Genomic DNA, 16,530 nt, shown 5'->3' on the forward strand with positions numbered 1-16,530 from the left:
TTTTCACCCATGGCTGTTTGCTTATTCCTGACCTTTGTGTCCCATGGCTGTTATACATTGTGATGTATTTATCTGCCAGAATATTTTTTATCCTGCCTTTCTCTCCATCTAGGATTCTCAGAATAGAATCAATCAAAGGCAATAATTGAAACTGCACAGTAGTAAAAAGTTTTTTTTTAAGAAAATGTATTGCTAACACCAAAATTCTAAGCCAGCAACAGAAAGAAAGGCAGGGGGCGATGGGGGGGGGGATATTCAAAGTGTAACTAAACCCAGCCAACCTTCACTTATAACCCTGGATCAATGATTACCTAAACTGATAATATAACAGAACAACAAATTCCTAACCAGGCGTCTGAAAGAGAGCCTTTCATGGCAGAAAAGACTGGTGCCACCACTGAGAATGCTTGTCTTCAATGCCCACATACTGTAAATTAGACTGGACTGGTACACAGACCAGGGCTTCTGAAGAAGAGAGCAAAGTTTGTGGATGGAGGCAGTGCTTAAGATATCCATGTCTCAAACCGGTTAGGGCTTTAAAGGTAAAGGCCAAAACTGTGAACTGAGCTCAGAAACTTTGAGTTAGATTCATGGACTAGGGACTGGGGAGGCCTTGGTGCTAGGGCTGTTGGAAAAAAAATTTGGTTGAATTCGGATTCGGCAAAATTTGGCCCGTTTTGATTTGGGCCGTGCCGAAGTCCAAACTCCCGCACTTCGGATCCCCGAAATTCGGGCGAGATCTGGAGTTCAGGGGGAAATTCGCACCCTGCACTCCTTCAGGGGGCCTCCCTGAAGGCGCGCAGGGGGCCCTTTAAACAGATCTGCGCCTCCCAGCTGGGAGGTGCAGATCTGTTTAAAGGGGGGGTGGAACAGAGCGGGGGTTGTCAAGCCCCTCTGCGCTCTCTGCGCGGGGGGCCCTTTAAACAGATCTGCGCCTCCCAGCTGGGTGGCGCAGACCTGTTTAAAGCCCACCCACGCCTTCATGGAAGCCCCGTGAAGGCGCAGGGGGCCAAATCTGCTGAATTTATTTGCCGAACCCCCGAAGTCGGCGAATTCGGCTCCCCCGTTTCCCGCCTTTTTTGAGTTCAGTTCGTCCCAAACCGAAAAACAGCCGAATCGGTGGAAATTCGGCTGTTTTCGGTTCGGGACGAACCAAATCAATAGCCCTACTTGGTGCAGCCACTCACTTCCAGCCTGCTCTACATCTCAAGGTTGTTGTGATGATCAACTGGAGAACCATGCATGCTGCCTTGAGCTCCTTCGTAGCTGGGTGGGATAAAAACATAACAGATGGATAGCCTGATACTGGAAATGCAACCTAGAAGTTATTTTGGATCCAGCATTTCTTCTGGATAGTCAGCTGTCCCCAAAAGCACTGCCTTAGGCTGGTGAGCCAGCTGCACCCTTTCCTGGAAACTGCACGTCTGGGCATTGTCACACAAACCTTTGTAATACCAATGTGCATGTTGTGTATATTGTAATCCATTCTGGGTGGAGCTTTCTTTCAAGAGCATTCAGAATCTTCACCTGGAACAAAATGTAGCAACTAGAGTTTTGTCTGGACCCAGTGTTTCTTAACATATCACATAAATATCGTACATTCCTCAATGATTTCCACTCTCTTTCCATTGTCCATTCAGTCCAAGAAGTCAGAGGTGGTTTTGGGCTAGTGGATTAGCAGATCTTGGAACCTCTGAATGGCTGAAGCTGCCATAGGAACACATGAATTCAGCCACCAGTCTAGCTCAGTATTGGCTACTATAGCAGTCTGGCTCTTCAGAGCCTCCTGAGAATAGTCTTTCCCTACACCTGATAGCTTCATGTGTTCATATCCCCCAAGATCATCTAATCCACTCTTTTCTGCTTTAAGCTCTCATTGGCCTTTTATGCACGTTGTTTCCATGGCGATCACCCCCAACTACTTCGTGGCCTCATTTTCATTATGCATGTGTTTTCCGACCTTTCGAAGTCACTTTGCTCTCTCCCCGCATTTCCCCCGCGTTTTCTGGATGCTGTTTCTGGCAGCATCCGAAAAACATGTGGAAAATGCAGGGAGAGAGCAAAGTGACTTCTAAAGGTTGGGAAAGACGTGCATAATGAAAATGAGGCCCCGAAGTAGGTGGGGGTGTCTAACAGCCACACAAGGATTTCCTTCTGATTGATGAAGCCTGTATGGGTGAAATGGGTGGAATACCGGAACCTCCTCTCTTGGAACCCAGTGGCATCTTCGGTGTGCTTTATTGACTGTTTGAGCATTTGGCATAGACAAATTTTGCCTTAACAGTCCTTTACATCTGGACTTTGGTGCTGTTATCATGGTATCCCATGTATTATTGGTGCATTGTTTGTAATAGAAAAAGCTTTGTATTTATTGTAATTTATTAGTGAATATCATAATAGCAACGTTGTACAATACGACTATAAAAATCATATAAGAATTCAACATTGACTATTATATAATCATATGTTCAGTTATTAGCACCTGGAGGTTGGCAGCTCCATCCCAAAGGTGGACTATAAGCCATATATGCTTACCTTTGTGAGTGAAGGTCTAAAATGTTTTGAGGGTTCCCATTTCCATTCCTCTTGTTTTTCAAACTTTATTTCTATATGTTAATATTTCACTCCATGTTTGAAGCAGCCAAGTGGGTATATGGGAAGATCATAGCTTCTTCTTTGTGAAAATGTTGATAATGCAGCACTGACCCTTTGAGAGCTGCTCAGTGCTGACTTTAGTACATTCAGCCAAAATAGATAACCTTTTTGAAAAAAGTACTTTGAAAAAAGTACCTTTCTTTTTTAAAAATCAGAAACCCTGAAAGCATCTTTCCAAATTCTACTGTTGGCTTTAGAGGGATTTTTTTTTTTTTTTTAAGGAGTCGCAGTTATTGAATGAATTATTTTCCCTGGCTAGTTCCTCTGATACAGGAATATGATGACTTTCTCGGGGAGTAGAATTATCATTGCTCTCTTGGAGTAGTCGTTTGATTGCATTTTCTTTTACAAGGGCCATCTTGAGGCTGCCTATATTGATTCACATTAGAGATGCATTGTGCTTACTGGAGATTCCCAGCATGAACTCGTGAAGGTATCACAGCTCTCAATCAATCCTATTCTTGGCCTGCTAGTGTACTTTAATTCCTTTACAACTTGACATCTGATAAAGAACTATACATTTGTTTTTAATGCTCAGGTTAGGTGTTAGAAGTATCTTGTTATTTTTATTGGCTTCTGTTCTCTCTCTCTCTCTTTTTTTTTTCCGGTAACACATTACCAGCAAAAAGAACCAGTAATGTACAGCTAAATAAAGGCACAGTATTTATCCTATGGACATGTTAGGTAGGTGGAGGGACAATCTGATCACACAGGAGGAAGCAAGAAGTGACCAATTATTGTGTTCCTGCTGCTTTAAAGCATCCCAGTCGTCTGTGGGAAAGGAAGTTTTCTGTTGGCTCCGGTTACCCATTCCACAGTTTGCCTTCAACAGATCGACTCTCCACAATCTGAGCCACCCTGTGGGACTTTTATAATAACCCTATCATAGTAAAGGGAGCTCTGCTTCCATCCCGAGCATGTGTTTGTTCGTTTGTTTGTTTATAAATTTATACCTCACTCTCTCCGGCATCACCAGGCTCAGGGCAGCTTCCAATAAGCATAAAACACATAAATATAGCAGCATTTGAGGCATATAATAAAAACTTAAAGCCCCAACTTAACAGGATGTAAAAGAAGACTAGGGGACTGTGCACTACGGTATGAGCTCAGTTGTCAAGGGAGCATCATTGTAAGAGCCATACGAGTGTATAGGCTCTAGTGTTTTATAAGCTGAGCACAGAAGCTCTTTGTTTTGCTTGCATATCTCTTCTGTAGAAATTATGAGGGAAAGACTTACATGATTGTTAGAGTACATAACTTGGATTTTTACTTTTATTTATATTTTCTTGACCCTTTGGGTACTTAAGGCTAGTGAGTCTCACCTACTTGCTTACATAATTTTAGAGTGTATAACCTTGCGGCTTGGACTTTTACTTTTATTTTCTTGACCTTTTGGGTACTTAATTCTGGTGTTTAGAGTTAAGTTTTTTTTCCCCTTTGTTGTTTGTGAGACTCACTAGCCAACATGAGCCAGTTGCTTGCCAGCTCCTATCTGGGAAATTTCTGGAAATTTGGCGGTAGTGCCTGTGGAAGGGGATGGATTTCACCTAGAATCTATGGCATAGTATAGAGTTTGCCCTCTGAAGCTACCGTTTTCTCCAGGGGAACTGATCTCTGTATCTCGAGATAAGTTGTAATTCCAGCAGAAGTCCAGGCTTCATCTGGAGGCTGGCAACCCTATGGGGCTATATATCTGCCCATAAATGCTGGCATCCATTATTTGTTATGTGGTACGGCTTAAATGTGGGCTGTTTTCTTGGGGGTTGCTGTTTGGTATCTTTGACAAGATGACCTTCTTATTCTTTCTGTCCATGTGAGCCTTTCGTACACAGAAAAAATGTTCAGGTTTACTGTAGTCAGAACAACTGAATGTCACCCTTGTGTGATTCAAATGTATAATTAAAAATATGCTGTGTTTGTTCTTTGCTACCATCAAATAATAACTTACTATTCAGTTACACAGATTTTCTTTTATCTTTTTTTTTTACAGCATAAGCAGCATAAGAAAAATGCAGTCAGTATAACCTCTGCTCCTTGACTTCTTCCTTCTGTTCCTTTAATCAGTTGTGTGGATATTTTCACACTTTTCTGTTTTTCTATCATTTTTACCAGCTGTGGATGGATGCAGAATGAACAATTCTGTAATTAGAACAAAATATTTAAATGCTTAAAATGTATAGGCACATAAATAATTCAAATGTTGAGGGGCATGTTGTGCTTGTTGGTGGTGGTAGTAGTAGTATTAGTAGTAGTGCTATCATGATGATACACCTCTGTATTTTTATAACTGCTTTACTACTTATTCCCAAAGTTTTTTTCTGAATTCACTACACTTAAGCAAAGTTGAGAGTCGGAATGCCTCTGGGGAGTGCTAGTTCATTCATCTCTGCCTCAGTTCAGCCAAGGCTGATCAGCATGCTGTAATTCATGCTCAAAGGAGTGCTGTAGAGTGTGCATGCATGCACATACGTGCCAAATCCATTGATCCAGCAGCCTGGCTTGCCCATGTAGAAGGGGCATCAGGCCTGAGATCCATATGCATAGCTGCTAGCTAAGGGCTCTGCATTCTTGGCATCCCCTCCTGAAGGGGGAATGCATGGCCAGAATATCCTTTCCCACTCTGACAAGGAATCTGTTATGCAGAGGGAAGTGGAGGAAGAGGAGATCCATGAATGCTACTCCCCATGCAAATCTACATATGCTACATATGGGATGCTATTGTGCAAATGGCACCGTTACTGTTGTGTAGATGTTTAATTGCACGGTGTAATGGTTTTATAGCATCAGTCCTTTGTTTTTTTTTTCATTAATGGTTTGTAGTTTTTAGTGTTTAGACTTCACTGGTAATTCAAAAAGACAGCGTTTGAATTGGATCAATGCAGCTGGAAAACAAGCCAAGATTAGCTAAAGATTTACTGTGTGCTTGAACATGGTACAAATCATGAAAAGTGGGAGCCGTGCCTGTTAAATATGTGTAGCTGGAGGATATGTTGTAGATCCAGTTGTCTTTAGCTGAGAAGAAGCAACAGAGAATGGATCTCAAAGTCTTGTTGAGTCTCGAGTTTAATTCAACATCCTCATTCTTACCAACAAATGGTAAATATAGCTTTAAGATGCTTTTTTTTTGTTTGTTTTTTTACATAATCAGCTTTCCAGTACTGAGCAGGAATGTTTGGGTTGCTCCTGGATTTTCATATTAATCTGCTAATAGGATTGCCCACTCTGGCTTTGGAAATTCCCGGTGATCTGGCGGTGGTTCCTGAGGAGGGCAGAGTGTGGGGAGGGAGCTCAGTGGGACTAAGAAGTGGAAGCGGCCCTGGAGCAAGCCAAACTGAGAGGCCCATGTGTAGGGTTGCCAACCTTCAGGTACTAGCTGACGATCTCCTGCTATTACAACTGATCTCCAGCCGACCGAGATCAGTTCACCTGGAGAAAATGGTCGCTTTGGCAATTGGATTCTATGGCTTTGAAGTCCCTCCCCTCACTAAACCCCGCCCTCCTCAGGCTCTGCCCCAAAAATCTCCAGGTATTTCCCAATCTGGAGCTAGCAACTCTACCCATGTGGTGCTACACACCAGTGCTACGGGGCTCACCCAGCTGAGCTGTGCTAACAGTGGGTATTAGCTCATCCGTTGCTTCTTCCTAAAAACTCATCAGCACAATGGCATCAATGATTAATTATATTTACAAATAATATCTCAAAATCAATGCAAGTATTATAAATCATACATTCAAAGTGCAATTAAGTAAATATGCAGTCATGTTGATTGAAGGCAGTACACTCTTTAAGTACTCTGAGCCCCAAAGTTTGTGAGTAATATTTGGTGACACACCAAACCAAAAAGTGCAGGAATGTGGCCTCCGGATATGTTATTCCACATTTCGTACAATTGCTTCCTCAGCCCGCATACATGAATGACATACAGTCTCAGGATTAGTAGGCCACAGAAGGTTTAGTTGACAATCTCAAATGACAAGAACATTGACATTCCTGCACTGATGTGATGTCACTTCCTGTGAGGACACATCCTGTGATAACACATACAGGTTATTTTTGTTTTTATTTTAACCATTTGTTATTTTTCTGGAGCTGATCTTGTATCGAAATAAATTTTGATGATGATGATCCAGGTCAGAGCTCAACTCTTCCAACTCCTCCTCTTCTTGTGAAGATCCCGTCCTGATACCCAAATCAGAAATTTAAATTTAAATTCTCTGCCCCTTATCACTCAACCTGAAAACCCTCTCAAAATTGTTTCCCGTTTCACTTAATGTTGAGAAGGAAAATCCAAGACCCATAGGAGGACCCCAGCCAGCAGCAATTCTATCCCTTTGTCTGTCCCAAACTGGCTTCCACCCATTAGTGTCTACCAATCAGTCTCCAGTCTCTTGGCACACCATAGAACAGAAGTTCCCAACCTTTTTGAACCTGCAGGCATCTTTGGAATTCTGATACAGTATGAGGGGTGCAGCCACTAAACAGCTGCTACAGAATGGCTGCCATAGGAGGAGGAGCTAGCCACAAAATGGCTGCCACAGCTTACTTTCCATCACACAGTGAAGATCCTTGTTCTGTGATGGCAGATGCTGCTAAAGCAGCATTTTAAAAAATCTGTACAGCCCATCAAATCAGAAGCCTTGCTGGGCAAAAGCCCCACCTGCCCTCACCTACCTTCTAAAAACACTTGGCAGGCACCAGGAAAGTCATCAGTGGGCACCATAGCGCCCATGGGAAACATGTTGAGGATCCCTGTCATAAAAGAAATGGAAGTGCTAGAGCTTTCACTCTCTGTAACTACTCTAGTACTTCTATTTCTACTAGAGTCTGTGGCAGTCCCATGGGAACTGATCTCTGTACTGTGGAGATCAGATTCCGGGGGAACAACAGCCCCCACTTGGATAATTCACAGTGGGTAGCCGTGTTAGTCTGTCTGCAGTAGTAGAAAAGGGCAAGAGTCCAGGAGCACCTTAAAGACTAACAAAAATATTTTCTGGTAGGGTATGAGCTTTCGTGAGCCACAGCTCACTTCTTCAGATACAGCTAGAAGTGAGCTGTGGCTCACGAAAGCTCATACCCTACCAGAAAATATTTTTGTTAGTCTTTAAGGTGCTACTGGACTCTTGCCCCCACTTGAAGTTTGACAATTCTGTCTGTTATCTTAAAGCCACTTTTGCAATGACCTTAATTGGTAGTAATACATCCATTGCAGTAGGCGTAGTAATGGCACAGTACATACAGCCAGAATTATAAAAATCTAGCCATCCGGTTGGCACTGTTGCTTTTAAAATAAGATTGGGCACTGCCGCAAAAGTTGTGGAAGCCAACCAAGGAAGACGGCAAGAAGCAGGTTTCTTTCTGCTCTTCCCTAAACACAACCTGCTGTCTGCCTTCCACCTTTACAAGTGAGCTAAGATCTTGTTCAGCCAGAACATATGTTCTGTGGATAATGTGATAGTGAACTGCCAATGATGAAAAAGCGTTCATGCGAAATAGGACTTTTACCGGAGTTCACCTACACAGCTGCAAGGACTCCTTTACAATTGGAGTTCACCTACTCAGCTGCAAAGACTCCTTTAAAAGCTGCTTGGAGTTCACTACACAGCTGCAAGGACTCCTTTACAAGTTGCAAGGACCTTTAATTACATGGGCCGTTGTAATTTCTTCTTTGAAATTATTTGTGTATATCACTGTTTTGCATTTTGCGGTTTGTATGCACAAAAAACGATTGCCTTATCAGCATATTTTTGTCTGTTTTGCCATAAGTGCTTGAGAATTCCAGTAGTCACATTTGGGGCACTAGCTCTTGTTTCGGTTGCACAACCTCCAGGTACTAGCTGGAGATGTCCCGCTATTACAACTGATCTCCAGCCAATAGAGATCCGTTCCCCTGGAGAAAATGGCTGCTTTGGCAATTGGACTCCATGGCATTGAAGTCCCTCCCCTCCTTAAACCCAGCCCTCTTCAGGCTCCGCCCCAAAAGTCTCCAGGTATTTCTCAACCCAGAGCTGGCAACCCTATGTATGAAGCTCTGTGCTGCCGGCAGAGCTACTTATTTGGTTTCAGCAGACCGTAGAACAGTTCCGATCTAGTAACTGCCCCTTGAACTGCTCAGTTCCAAAGAAACAGTCTCTTATGTGTACCATTTTTGTGTGCATAACAGACACAATTAGAGCTGAGAGTAGCATGCGGATATTCTGTTTAATATGCCAAATTGTATTTAGGCTAATTAATTATTTTGGCGTTGGGAGAACCAAACTATGAGCAGAACTTTCACAATCCTGCAAAAGTGATGTGTTTTGATGATGGTTGAGGGAAGAGGGAGGAAGTTAATTTATCCCAAATATTTCTTTGCTTTTGCAGTGGCACAAGTGGTACAAGATGCTATTCTTCAAAGAAATAAAGAGGGCTGGGGAAACTTTAAAGCCAACAAGGACTATTCCTTACTTTGACAGAATGGAAGAAAATTTGTAGAGGCTTTCGCAAACTAGAAACTGAATCTTTTTTCTCCCCAGAAAGAATTGTTATGTTGCAAAACTGAAAACTGGACAGTGCATCTGAAGTCCAGAATGGCTATAGTCAGTCTTTGCTAGGATTTCCATCAGAACCAGTCTGTTTTGTCAATTAGAGACAATCCAGAAAAGAGTGGAGCCCCATTAAGGCCATTATGGAGCACATAAACATGGCAATCCTAAGCAGAGTTTAATGATTTAGAAAGTTATAACTCTGCTTAGGATTGCACAGTAACTCATTCTTGAATTCTGTCCCGTGGATTGTGACCATCTTTGGCACTGCAAGGGAATTTTAATTGCCAGGGCTTTTAATGGAACGTAAATTGCAGTCATCTTTTAAGGGGAGGGGAGGTATCAGGTTTTATTCTACTAGTTTTACATTGTAATGTTTGAACTGCAATGGTTGCCTCCTTAAGCCGTAAGGAAATTTGGGGTATAAATGTGTTAATAAAATAAAATACAAATTATGGTTTCCGTTGGGATCCATATTTGGTGTTTTGGTATTAGGCCGTGTGTGTGTGTACAGATAGGACTAGAGACAAAGGAATATTTGGGGCAGTGACTGATATGGTGAAGACCCTAAGATGGAAATGGGCAAATTTTCAGAATTCAGATGTGAAGTTTGAACATTTTTTAACTTTGCTTTTCAAGTTCAGGGTTTTTAAATATGCTGAATTTTAAACAGTATGGGTGCATTTTGAGGCAGTAACTTTTAATCCAGTGCTGCCAAACCTCATTGAATCTTAAACCCTGCAGCTTCCATAACAGGGAATGTTACAAATATTTGAAATCAGTAAACTATACATTTAATTTATTTATTGTAAATGCATTCTGGTTAGACGTTTTTGCACAACAGATATATCCCATAGTAGTATTAACTCTAGAAGCGACAAACTATATTAGACTTTCTTGTGGAGACTGTTGTAAACCACTTTCATGTGGCGGCCTCTGCTGTGAAGGCCCTAACACTTGTAACCCTCTTATATAACCTCCAACCCAATTGCATGTGATGTTTCCAATCCATCAGCTACCCAAAACATCTGATATTTCCATACAGTCTATCCTTGAATCTGGGAAGAAGAAGAGTTGGCTTATACATGCTGACTTTCTCTAACACTTAAGAAAGAAACAAACCAGCTTAAAATCACCTTCCCTTCCCCTCCCCACAACAGACACCCTGTGAGGTAGGTGGGGCTGGGAGAGTGTGAATAGCCCAAGGTCACCCGGCTGGCTTCATGTGTAGGAGTGGGGAAACAAATCCAGTTTACCAGATTAGCCTCCGCCGCTCATGTGGAGGAGTGGGGAATCAAGCCCGGTTCTCAGATCAGAGTCCACCATTCCAAGCCATTGCTCTTACTACACTACACCCCGCTGGCTCATGGCCACTAAGAGTATAGCCCTATGCAGAGTATGTCCATTGTAAATTGAATGAAGTCAGTGGGATTAGAACGATGTACCTCTGCTTAGGGTGGCATTGTTAGTAGTTTCACCACCTCAGCTGTTCATCTAAACTCACCACTGGATGTCAAAGTATCTGACACGTTAAAGATGTTAACAATTTACAGCCCATTCCTGAGCCTCCTGGCAGCCGGGGACAGCATAGGAGAGGCTTCCGCGGCACCTCCAAAGCAGTTCCCTGGCTGCCAAGAGGCTTAAAAACGGGTCTTCTCCCCCCCATAGGAAACAGCAAGGCTGCGCCAGGAAAAACCTGGTACAGCAAAGCTGTTCCCAGAGGCGGTGTTCCTGGCCTGGAGGGGCTGTGGAAGATCTAACCCTGAGAATGCCCCCCCCATGTTGGTGTCACACGTCTCTGCCGGGATTTACGTCCCAGAGAGACTGCAGCACTGGGGGAGTGGTGTCTAGCTCTGCAGTGCTCAGGCGCCGACGGAGCTGCCCCCCGCCGCCAGCGGAAGTGCCTCTTATCACGGATTAAAAGAGGCACTTACATTGGCGGCAAGGTTACACCGCCTCCTAAGCCCCATTGGCCCTGAAGCTCAGGAATAAACTGACAGTGCAGTATGAAGTCATGAAAAGTACCTGTTCCTTGAATGTTCAGCTTTGTAAATAGCCAAAGTACTGATGAAATAATAATTGTATAAATAAGACATCATCCACATCAAAACTGAGGAGAAAGCTCTTTCTGTATGCAATGTTAATGAGGGATTTAATTCATACTTATACTCAAAACGGGAGGAGATACAGTACTGCCGTTGCCATTAGCTTCTCCACCCATGTTTTTGCATCTTAATGAAAACCTTGTTAATATTTAAAACTGCATTTGAAACCTCTAGTGTAAAGCAACAACTGTGTAGTTTTTTTTTAAAAGCCATAGATGATTTATTAAGCAGAGCTATCAGGATAAGAGGGTAAATGTCAGTCTATTAAATTTCAGTGACAAAACGCTTTGATTTTAACTTAATAGTAGATGTTAATGCATATTTCGTAGAATGTGTTTAATGTAAAAAAGGGAAACAGTGAGGTGCTAAAGGTGCAACTAGTAACAATAATAAAATCTCATTGAAAGATGTCTGAAAAGGTAGTTAAAGATGTCCTGTTTATTTGTACAAACCACATGCATAGCCCAATCCAGAGTCCACATATCAATGAATACAAATTGGTTGGCTTAAATAAGGTTAGGCTGGGTTTGATGAAACTAGTGAAATGTCATGGCTAAGACCATGATCTGGAAGTGTCTTCTTCAAGTCTGATCTCGCCCCTGAACTCAGTAAATGGCCCTAGGCATGTGCTAGCATGTGTCCAACCATTCATGCATGGATCTCCCCCATGTTTTGTGTGTGTAGGAGTGGGGAAACCAACCCGGGTCACCAGATTAGCATCCACCGCTCGTGTGGAGGAGTGGGGAATCAAACCCTGTTCTCCAGATCAGAGTCCACCTCTCCTAACCACCGCTCTTAACCACTACACCACGCTGGCTCTCAGATCACTCCTGGTGTGGTGGAATCTGTGTGGAGGAACAGTCGTGTGAATTGGTGGGTGGGGCTTAGGAGAGATGAAATTGACGCCCTTCGTCATTTCCTTCAACAAGTGGGTGAAAACTATTATGTTTTGTGTTGGGTGAAGACTTTTCTGACTTTTTTTTTGTTCTTATGTGTGATGTTTGATTGTTTTTAAGATAGATAGATAGATAGATAGATAGATAGATAGCTAGATAGATAGATAGATAGATAGATAGATAGATAGATAGGTAGGTAGGTAGGTAGGTAGATAGATAGATAGATAGATAGATAGATAGATAGATAGATAGATAGATAGATAGATAGATAGATAGATAGATAGATAGATAGATAGATAGTGTTAAGTCCACTCCTTCACAGTGTGGGCGGCGATGTCAGGGAAACGTCCTTCTTTGCAATGAGGCGGCTACACACTTTCTCGTTGCGGAGGCCAAAAACCAGGCAGTCCTGAAGCATGCAGTCGAGGCCGGAAAGGCGCAGAAACGGGCAGTCAGGCGGAGTGCCGCGAGTTACGCAGCGACGGATTTTGATTCAGGAAATCCAGTTCACCAGATTAGCCTCCGCCACTCATGTGGAGGAATGGGGAATCAAACCCGATTCTCCAAATCAGATTCCATGGCTCCAAACCACCACTCCTAACCACTACACCATGCCAGATAGATATAGAGTTGTCAAGCTGAGTTATGGTGGCCCATGGTGGGGTTTTCAAGGCTAAAGTGTTTTGTGCATGGGGAAGCAGGATACATGCCACTATTTTTCAGCTGTCATCAGCTCCCATCAAATATATGAAGGGATGCCAGGCTGAGCTTGGCAATGAGCAGGAAGGTTAGGGTGGGGACTATGTCACTTCCAGGAACAACCCAGAAATGACAAATGGGTAGCTCTAAGAATCACGGTTTCTAGAGTTACCCATTCTCAATTCCGGGTATGTACCAGTGCAGAGGATGCTGGCAGGATTTAAAAATATTTTTCTCCTGCTGCCACTCTGAGTGACAGCAGGTATTGGACGAGATCAGCAGGAGACCTCCCACCATAGCAAGAGGCCTGGTAACCCTAGCGGTATGGGTGGAGGGGGAGATAATACTTTTACAGGCCTGTTGCTGTGATAAGCATTCTGAATATTCAAACAGTGCCAAATAAATACTAAATATTTTATATGCTTTAAAAATTAGTCCAGGTTGTTCACAGGAGGGACATTAAATATGGAAAACATCTTGAAGTACCTTTGCCATATTTGACACAAGCACCAAAAACCTAGGATGAAAAACTTCTCCTAGTGGGTCCTGTGCATGTAACCTAATTTGTCTCAAATGGAACAGCCAGGAATAGAAAGGCATCTTTAGACAAAAACAAAAAACACATCACTCTTACACTGATATTTTCAGTTAAATTTGTCCCACTTTATATAGCAATCAGCACGGCTTTGTTAACTATCACCACGGAAACTGTTCAGACCCTTTAGAAGAATCATTAAATAAATATGTAATAAAATCAGTGCCTAGATTTGGGGAGCATCCATATTTTCACGCAATCAAGCTCCTGTCCCCACTCCCCCTAATTTTGCATCTCATGGTTACAAATGATTATCTTTGCTAATGTCAGCGATATCTCACTCTATCAACTTTCTCTACCTCTACCTAATGAGCATGATTGGAACGATACGTAGAAATGAATATGCAGGTTCTGTACCGTTGGTTTATGTGACCCAAGACTCAATAACAGTCCCTTTCCATTTTATCCTCAGTGCTACGGATGTCTTTTGCTGCATCTTAGCACTTCTATGAGTCCCAAGATAATTTTAAAAGAGCTCAATTTGAGTCCAGTAGCACCTTAGAGACCAACAAGATTCTTAGGATATAAGCTTTCAAGAGTCAAAGCTCCCTTTGTCAGGTATCTGATGAAGGAAGCTTTGACTCTCGACAGGTTACACCCCAAATATCTTGTTGGTCTCTAAATCTTGTTGCCCCAGAAGGTCAGACCAGAACCAACAGGTTGAAATTAAATCAAAAGAGTTTCCATCTAGACATTAAGAAGAATTTTCTAACAGTTAGAGCGGGTCCTCAGTAGAACAGGCTTCCTCGGGAGGTGGTAAGCTCTCCTTCCGTGGAGGTTTTTATGAAGAGGCTAGATGACCATCTGTCAGCAAAGCTGATTCTATGACTTTAAGCAGATGATGAGAGGGAGGGCATCTTGGCCATCTTCTGGGCATGGAGTAGTCACTGGGTGTGTGGAGGGGGAGGTAGTTGTGAATTTTCTGCATTGTGCAGGGGGTTGGACTAGATGAGCCTGGTGGTCCCTTCCAACTCTATGATTCTATGATTCTAAGGTGCTACTGGACTCGAATCCAGCTCTTTTTAAATTATCTTGGGACTCATGGAAGTGCTACTGAAGACCTACATGGCTACCCTCCTGAAATATCATTTTAAATGCTGGCGGATTCATTGCTGGTTTTCAAGAGACTGCACACGGCATACCTAGAAAGCATGGCATAATTTAGCAAATATTGATAAATTGTCAGTCCTTGATAAAGGCAATATGCCGTTATGGACATGTATGCCTTGCACGATCCATGATTTCAGAATGTGTTCAAACCTGGGAGATGTGCAAATCCTCTGGTAAGAGCCACACATTGTAGCAAGGCTTCAGGAGAGAGAAAAAATTAATTGCAGATGCAGCTGAGCATTATAGGGTCGGGTTTTATGTGTTCCAGGGTAGTTACCAGCTTGTTTGAAAGGCTAATATTATACCTCTAAATTGGTAATATTCAGAACTTAATACCTATGCAGGCTGGAATTGAAATGATCCATTGAGCATACTTTAGCTTTTTTGGATCAGTTTATTTCTTGTTAATTGCCTGTGATAAGACACTAAATGTGATCTTTCACAGGGCAGTGACTTTCGAATGCATACTCTCTTATCTCATCTTAATTCATGTTTCCTCTCCCTCTCTGATTTTTTTCCCTTCATAATTTCAGTTTATTAACATAACTCTCCCTCTACCTTCTGTAATAGCAGGAATCAATCAGAAGCAGCAGTTTCCACTTGTACCACATCCGAGTCTATTATCAAGCAATCATTTTTTGTATTAATAGTAACCTCTTTGACAATAATTCATACGATAGAATGTGCTGATTTTGCACTGCAGTCTTGCATGTTTTTCATCATCCCAAATAACCAAAAACTGAGTTAGAGAAACTGGATTTCTAAGTTGATACAGAAAGCTCATTATTATTATTTTTGTCCAGGCTTTTCACTTTGATAACGTTGGCCTGCATCTCCCATCACCGTTCCCTGTACAGTGTGAACAGTGGATTGATTTCAGCCTTTCTTCTTGCGGTGTCTCCAAAGAGAGTCTCATATTCTTCTTAGTGAGTAGAGAGTTTAAGGGACACACTGGCTGTAACATTGGTAACTCTGCAATGAGCGCATGAGCAGGTCTGGTGTTCTCTCTCACACATTACATGCTCATCTGAGAACCTCAAATGAGACTGCAAAAAATAAAAAGTTGTGTGCAAGCATGTGTGTCATACAGGTATGTTTGCCAGATAATCATAAACAGAATGCAGAATGCTGTTGAATGTATACCCATTGCTGCCACATAATGTGTCAAATACCCTTAAAATAAAATGAAAGCAGGGAATTCTTATGGGCAGTCAGCAAGAATTCCTGGGCTTTCTCTCTCTTAAATGCTCATGTGTTTCTCTTCCAGCGTGTGAATTAGCATCGATATACTATTTGGCAGATAGTCCACAAGCAGTGATTTGGAAGCCATGCTTCAACTTCTAACAGTGCTTTTGCAGCTAACAACATGGGAGGGTTCACTCTGTTGGGCTAAGGAAGACCATGTTGGTTAAGAACATGAGAAGAGTTCTGCTGGATCAGACCAGTGGTCCATCCAGTCCAGTAGCCTGTTTTATGCACTGGCCAACCAATTGCCCTGGTGTGCCAACAGTTTGGCCCTCCACTGGCGGTGAATTGCACAGTTTAGTCACACACTGAGTAAGGAAGTATTTCCTTTTGTCCATCCTGATTCTATTGCTAGGGCTGCCGAGCCTCAGCTGTTGATCAGCTGGCTGGCAGGGGGACTTACCAGCAGTGTGGGGGGAGACATAGCGCAACATGGCAGAAATGTCGCCGGAGACATGGTGACGCCACTTCCAGCAGGCAACAGAAGTGACGCCATCACACTGCCAGCAATGCTGGATGCTCTGGTATTTGGGCAAAAACCCCATGGTAGAAACAGCTTCTACCATTGAGTTTTTGCCCAAATACCAGGGCACTCTGGGTCATAATGATGTTGCTATGATGCCATGCTAGGCTTATCCCCCATTTCTGGTAAGTCCTCCCTCTCCCGCCAGTTGCAAGGGAGGACCTGGCAACCCTATCTCAT

At 42.7% G+C, this 16,530-nt stretch overlaps 1 protein-coding gene across 3 annotated transcripts in view; it reads left to right on the plus strand.

Moving 5' to 3' along the window:
- Positions 1 to 16,530, plus strand: part of GRID2 (glutamate ionotropic receptor delta type subunit 2) — a 984,243-nt gene that overhangs the window by 690,000 nt on the left and 277,713 nt on the right. The window lies entirely within an intron of this gene.

This window comes from Euleptes europaea, chromosome 9 (assembly GCF_029931775.1).
Source record: "Euleptes europaea isolate rEulEur1 chromosome 9, rEulEur1.hap1, whole genome shotgun sequence".
Classification (NCBI taxonomy): Eukaryota; Metazoa; Chordata; class Lepidosauria; order Squamata; family Sphaerodactylidae; genus Euleptes; species Euleptes europaea.